Source organism: Halyomorpha halys, unplaced genomic scaffold (assembly GCF_000696795.3).
Source record: "Halyomorpha halys isolate HHAL.00 unplaced genomic scaffold, Hhal_1.1 Scaffold24.1, whole genome shotgun sequence".
In the NCBI taxonomy this organism is placed as follows: Eukaryota; Metazoa; Arthropoda; class Insecta; order Hemiptera; family Pentatomidae; genus Halyomorpha; species Halyomorpha halys.
This window is the reverse complement of record NW_027107648.1, coordinates 842,107-850,233: the sequence shown is the minus strand read 5'-3', so window position 1 is coordinate 850,233 and position 8,127 is coordinate 842,107.

Genomic DNA, 8,127 nt, shown 5'->3' with positions numbered 1-8,127 from the left:
TATATATATATAATAGTTGACAAAACATTAAATTCTATCAATTTTCTTTTCTTCTTCCCTCTCTCCATCTTTCTGTATTCATTGGCCTTCCCTTTTGGGAGTAATAGTCAGCACTTCCCGGGGTGACCAGCCCTATTGGGAGGCGAGTTCTTTCTCTTTTTTCTTCCAGACATCCCTGTTCCTAGCAGCTCTCCACCAGAGGGGTCCTGCCATCCTCTTGAACATATCGCTCCATCTTTTCTTTTGACGTCCTCTTCGTCTTTGAAGGTCGTATGGAGTCCATTCTGTGGCAATTTTTAACCATTTGTCATCTTCGCATCGAAGGAGCCCATTTCCTCTGCCCATTTCCATTTGCTCAATCTTGTCATCTTCAGTGTGTCCTGTTTCTTTCTGGATCTAAGCATTTTTATTTGATCTCTTTTCCTCACGTTCACAATGCTTCTTCCAATATTATTTTGCGACATCTGTAATTTCCTCTTCTGAGCTATAGTCAGTGACCACGCTTGGCAACCTAAATGACCACTGGGCTAATGTAACTATCGAAGACCTGCCTTTTAAAGTCAATGCTTGTTTTCCCTTCATTATATGCCAAAACTTTTTCCAATCGAGTGGCAATTTCCTCTGGACATCTTTTGCTCCTATACCCGTGAATGATATTAACTGACCCTGATAAATATATTCTTCAACATATGCCAACTTATGGTTGTTAGTTTCACACTCCTCTTTTACGCCATTTGTCATAAGTTTCGTCTTATGGTAGTTCGGATAAAGACCAACCTTTTCACACAATGCCAGAAGCCGCTTAATCATTTCTCTCAGTCGTTCCAAGCCTTTTGCAAAAAGCACAATATCATCTGCAAAACGTAGGTTGCTCAGCTATTATTTTGATGCCTACTTCTTCCCATCCAAGACGCCACAACCCCATCTCCAACACAAGAACAAACTAAATTGGAGATAGCGGATCACCCTGTCGCACACCCCTCTCAATATCAAAACTTTGTCCTTTCTTTTCAGTCATAATAAATGCTGTTATCTCCTTATAAAGCTCTTTTATTATCTTGATATATTTTTCCTCTATTCCTATTAATCTCAGTGCCTTAAATATTTCTGAATGTTTAATACCGTCAAAAGCCTTCCTAAAGTCAAGGAAACAAAGATATAGAGAGAAGTTATATTCATTGGCTTTCTCGATGATTTGGTTTACAGTATGAATGTGGTCTACTGCCGAAAATCCCTTCCTAAAAACTACTTGTTCTTCGTCAAGACATTACATTATTCTTTTTGTTTGAGAACACTGGTGAAAACTTTTGACAAAGTTGAACAGAGGGAGATAGGCCGATAATTCTCTGTATCATTGTTCTCTGTACTTGTTGCCTTGTTTATACAGCAGAATTATTTTTGCGGTTTTCCATTGTTTAGTTATTGCTTCTTGTTCAAGAATCAAATTAAACAATTCTGTCAGTTCTTTAATTAGAATATTCCCTCCTTTTAAAATTTCATTACTGGTGTTATCCGGCCGGAGTCTTCTGGGATTTGAGTTTTTTCAAAATAAAAGCTTCTTCCATTATTGGTGGAACTTCCCCTAAATTTTTGGCCATCTTTTCTTCTTCTCTTTTTTCTAAAGTTTCTCTGTTACTTTTATAAAGTTTTTTGAAATATTTTGTGGCTGCTGTGCTTATATTTTCCCTATTGGTTACGACCTCTCTTCTATTGTTTTCCAGAGCAACCATCCATTGTTTGCTTTTGGACAGTTCTTTTTGAATCCTTTTTGTAGACCTGCTCTCTCCTAAATTTCTATAATATTTATATTGTGTTTTTCCAGTTCTAATTTGATTATTTATGGCCGAGAGATCTTTTCTTTTGCTTTCCGAAGTATCAATTCTTCCTTTTATCCTTTTGCGAATAATAAAAAGTTCTTTAGTGTCCTCGGATAGTTTACATTTTTTATTTCTGATGAAGCTGGGAACCTGTGTAATTGCATCATCAATAGCTTTATAGATGAGGTTATGTTTTTCCTGTACAGTAAAGGGAGTATTTTCTTCTCTACATGATTGACTTTTCTCAATATATTTTGAGAAATCCGTACAAGTTCAAGGAAAAGATACCATTTAAAGTGAAAAAGATAACTGTTATTCTTCAAGGACAAACCCAAATAGAAAAATTCCGTAATTATACATAGTTTTCATTAAATTAATTACAACTTGGGATATAACTACTTTTTTCTCCTCTTGGCCTCTTGTACTAATTCTATTTTAGCATCCATTGGCTGGTCTATGAACGTATGTTGATAACTAATCCAAAGATATTTAAATTAAATTTTACCATTTTCAGTGTGATTGAAAATAATTGGATCTAAATAACATGCGCGATCGATTAAAACAGTAATTATCTACGTACGTCATGGGTTTTTCCTTACATTGTATTTCGTTTTAATCAACTCGTTTAAATTTTTATGTTTCCGCACGTTTGTGGAAATTAAGAGGGCATTACTTTGACCGTTTGTTTAAATTATAAGTTATTGTGATAAATTAGACAGTAAATTTACTTAACCTTTTGGTAGTCAAGTTGACTTTGTTATTTTACCCCAATGTTTGGTTAATTTAATGAAAACTATGTATAATTACTAGCCAACATAGATGAGTCTACCAAGTAACATATAGATAGGGGTAATAAAAAATAGCGGCTGATAAAAAAAAATACTTTTTTATTCGGAGCACTATATCTTTAAAACTACCAACAACACTATTAAATCCAAGAGAACATCATTTAAAGAAGAGTAAATTTACTACAATATGGGCTCTAATAGAGCTAATGCTCCTCGAGATATAGTTTTTTAAATAGCAACATTTCATAAAAATTCACCGAAAAATGAGAAGTTGGTGAATTTATTTTGAGAAATCTACATCTCAAAAACCATTCGACGTACAGATGTCTACAAGCACTCAAATTATAGCAAGTTTAATGTACTATAAAGTTGCCTATGACATTTATCTTCGTAGGAGTAGTAGTTCTTGTGATATTTTAAAAACTTTATTTTGTACAAAAATTTACGTATTTGGCAAATGGTTAGGATTATTCATTTAAAATTATGTTTAACACTTTTAGTGCCGAAGGTCGATATATGATAGTACAAGAGCCGGGAAGAAAAAAAGGCAGTTATCTCACCCCAATTATAGATTACTTCAATAAAAACTATGTATAATTACTAGTCAAAATTGATGAGTCTGCCAAGTATAGGTAGGCGGATTAAAAAATGGCGGCTGTTTCAAAACCTTAAAAAATTATTGATTTTTCATTCGGAGCTCTTATCTTAAAAACTACCAACAATACTAGAAAATTTAAGAGAACATTATTTAAAGAAGATTAAATTTACTGAAATATTAGACCTAAAAGAGCTATTTACGTCCAATAGTTCTCGAGATATAGCGTTTTAAAAAGCACAATTTCTTAAAAATCTACTGAAAGATTAGTAGTTAGTTAATTTATTTTGAGAAATCTATATCTCAGGAACTATGTGACGTAAAGATGTCTATTATCACTCAAATTAAAGCTAGCTTAATGGACTATACAAAGGCTTATGACCTTTACCTTCGTAGGAATAGTAATTTTCATGATATTTGCTAAAATAAATTGATTTATAGTTGTTCGGACACTAAGTTTGATTTATGAAAAACTTCATTTCAGAAACTATTGGACGTACAGATGTCTGCCAGCTCTTTATGTTTATCTTTGTAGGAGTAGTAGTTTTTATCTTTGACAAAATAAACCCACAAAATTTTAATTTCTAGTTGTTTGTATAAAATATTGGATATTTAAGAAAATATATCCCTAGATCCATAAGACACACATATGTCTGCCAGCACTCAATATAAAGGAAATTTAACTTACTATAAAGTAGGTTATGACACTTATCTTCGTAAGGGTAATAGTTTTTATGATATTCACATATGAATATAAATTTGGTAAATGAAAATTAGTCCGAACAACTATAAATCAATTTATATTAGCAAATTTCATGTAAAGTATTACTCCTACGAAGATAAACATCATAAACTACTTTATAGCTCATTGAACTAGCTTTAATTTGAGTGCTAATAGACATCTGTACGTCAAAAGGTTTTTGAGATATAGATTTTCCAAAATAAATTCACTAACTACTAATCTTTTAGTACGTCCCCATATAACTTTTTTATGAAATGTTACTTTTTAAAAAGCTATATCTCGAAAAATATTTAACGTAAATAGCTCTTTTAGGGCTCATATTTTAGCAAATTTACTCTTCGTTAACTAACGTTCTCTTAGGTTTTCTTGTGTTGTTCCTACTTTTTAAGATGTAGAGCTCCGAATGAAAAATTAGTTTTTTTTATCGCTTTGAAACAGCCACCATTTTTTATTCTTGGCAGACTCATCAATTTTGATTATTAATTATACATAGTTTTCATTAAAGTAATCAGAAATTGGGGTGAGATAACTGCCTTTTTTCTCCTCTTGGGCTCTTGTACTACGAGGATCGTTTGTGCTGGCGAAAAGAGCCAGCGCTGATATATCGTTGTTGCACTTTACTATTCGCATTGCGAGAGACCTCTGTCTCAAAATAAATTTAGATTACGTTATAAATGGTTTGATTTCATTAAGTGATAATTTAAAAAAAATGTTTTTCAATACGAACGTAAAAAAAACGTTATTTCGAAAAAGATAATCCATCTGGCGCTTTCCATGTACCTTGAAGTTATTCTTTATTTTTATTATACAATATTATTGAAAATTAAAAGTATATCATAAGAATACTTTATAATAAATGATCTATATATATTATGACGAAAAGATAATTTTCGATATGTGCAGATACATTTTGTAAGGGAGAATTCAATTTTTATTTTCTTTATAATTATTTATGCTTTTGTTTTTTATATAATTTTCAATGAATATAGAAACATTAGTGCCAATTTTTTATTCTCTATTTCGTCCTTAATACACTGTTTGTTGAATTATGTGTTTTTTTCGGTCTTTTTCCCCAAACTCTATAGTACAAGAGCCGGGAAGAAAAAAAGGCAGTTATCTCTCCCCTATTTCTGATTACTTTAATGAAAACTATGTATAATTACTAGTCAAAATTTATGAGTCTGCCAAGTATAGGCAGGGGGAATAAAAAATGGCGGCTGTTTCAAAACCTCAAAAAAACATTAATTTAAAAACTTACAACACTAGAAAATCTAAGAGAACATTATTTAAAGAAGAGTAAATTTACTGAAATATTAGCCATAAAATAGCTATTTACGTCCAATAGTTCTCGAGATATAGCTTTTTAAAAAGCATAATTTCTTAAAAATCGACTATAATCATTTATGCTTTTGTTTTTTATATAATTTTCAATGAATATAGAAACATTAGTGCCAATTTTTTATTCTCTATTTCGTCCTTAATAGACTGTTTTTTAAATTATGTGTTTTTTTCGGTCTTTTTCCCCAAACTCTATAGTACAAGAGCCGGGAAGAAAAAAAGGCAGTTATCTCACCCCAATTTTTGATTAATTTAATGAAAACTATGTATAATTACTAGTCAAAATTTATGAGTCTGCCAAGTATAGGCAGGGGGAATAAAAAATGGCGGCTGTTCAAGGGATGTATTAGTCGTCATTTTGTCAAAATTAGGGCTTCTTTTTCTTCATTATTTAGATGTACCTCCTATTTTTTATGGTACTTTGTATTTGGTTTTTTTAAAACCTATTTTTGTCTGAAACATTCACTAAGTGTCAATTCAGATAGATTAGGAATAGAACGTTGTATTATCGGCAGAGTTAAAATTAAAGATAGTTATAACTTGAAATTGTTTTTTAGCCTTTATTTCCCGAATTCACCTCTTCGATATTTATGGTTATCCGCAATTTTTTTACAAATTGCAAGATGAAAATAGAGCTAATTAAATTTACTTCAAATTCGTAGTTTTTGGATTAGTAGAAATTAAAAACTGAAAGTGCCCTGAATGTTTGTCTTTTAATGAAATTTGGATATGTAACTGGACATAAGGAGGGAATACCAATTTAAATTGTTTGAAAATAGTAATAATGAAAAAAAAAATATGCTTTTTAATTTAAAAAAAAGTAGAACTTAAAACTAATGACAAGTTTTATTGTTATTATTTATTTATTTTTTTTATGTGATCATATTTACTTCAAGCTTTGTAATGATTCAACCCAATAAATAGTCAAAATTTTATTGACATATTAATAATTTTTTTTTATATTTGTGCTCTTTAATATAATTTTCTTAATATACTATGAAATGCACACGGTGTTATAAAAATTTTTAATATGATTGACGAACTTTGTATTGTTAAATGGATCACATAAATATTGAGGGATTGTATGACCTGAATAATAATATAATAATAAATTCTTTATTGATTCTGGGGACATTTCCCCTTAAAATAACAATATAAATAATAGTAAAAGGGCTTTAGAGCCTTAGAGAATGAAATAAAAGTACAAAATAATTAATAAATAGAGAAAAAAAATTACAAACCACAATAAAACAACTTCTTCAAGAAAAATTTATTTATTGATAAATATTAAAATCTGCCATATGTTGAGAAATAAGTTATAGTAATAACTGATTTATACTAAAATTTAAAAATAAATAAATAAATGAAAAAACATTTACATAAAAATAAATAAAATCTCTCTCTAAATACATATAAACAGAAGGATAAATGAAATAACAATCAAACTATGTACATGAAGAGAAATAAATAAATGAAATAATCACTAGTCATATTTACACCGGTACATACAATATTTACTCTATCGAACTGAGGATCCCCGAGCCCACTCTCTCCTCCACATATGAGGGGTAGAGTAGGGCTCTTTAAGAACCCAGAACATCCTTCTGATTGTGTAACTGGTAATGAGCCAGTGAAGGATAAGGAAGTGTGCTAAAGCCGTAAACATTCTACTTGAGTGGAGTACTAGTCCATTGCTAGAACTCCAATTGTCCATTTTTATTTTACAATAAGTCTCTTGGCCGTTGCTGTTTCAACCTTCAAGGTGGGTTGTAGGGATGGGTGGAACTGGATAAAGATTCAACCAAAAGGTTAGAAAGATTTATATGGAATTTTGATAGTAACTTCTAAGTCTTTAAACAGAAAAAAATAATATATCAATAATTTAAAGATAAAATATTTAGGAGAGTAATATTTTAATTATATATGAACTTGAATGGATATGAAATGATAGAACAAGCAGGATTTGAAGGTGAGATGGGCACTGGAGTGAGGGATGGATGTATAGGGAAGAGGGTCTGATAAGGAAGAATCTGTCAGAAGCAGCAGTTCGATGGGCCGTTGTTTATAGGTCTGAAGATCGGGAATGGGTATTGCGGAAATGAACAGAGGATTTGAATGCAAAGAGGTCTGAGATGTATGATGGACGCCGTTAAGTGTAATAAATGTGGTATTATCTACCAATGTATTAGGAAAAAACTTAAATACATTAATGATCTGTTATTAGTTAAATCAAGAATAAATTAATTGAATATTTGATGAGTAATTTTCAATGTGTTAAGAGATTATTAATGGTAGTCAGTAAAAACGTTATTCATTATTAAAATGTAATATATATATATAAGTTACGGTATGAGTCAGCTGTTATTTCGATGTCAGCTGACTGAGGAGATCAGCTGATCGAACGTATATAAGAGATGTACCGAATACAATAAAGCCAGTGTTTTACAGCAGTTCAAGCGTGTTAGATCTTATTCCTTCTTCTCTTTTTTGACATTTTGCATTCGCCCATACTTAATTGGTGCTGAAACCCGGGACTTTAAATACCGGAGTAATATTTACTTTAAAGATTTTTTTTTATTGTTGTTTTCTCAGCTTTTAATTTTTTTTCTATTCTCTCATTTTTTAAAAAATAATGGCTGCTAATGGCAACGGTATCATTAGACAAGCAGTCTTGAACTTGGAAGCTTTAAATCAAAGAGGGGTTCAAAACCCACCACCCATGGAGGTGACTCCTCCACCCCGGAGATTATAGAAGGCGTTTGGAGGAGGACGGTGGACCCTGGAGGAAGACATATTTATGATGATCCGAGAGACAAAGAAACCGAAACAGTCTAGTGGGCAATATGC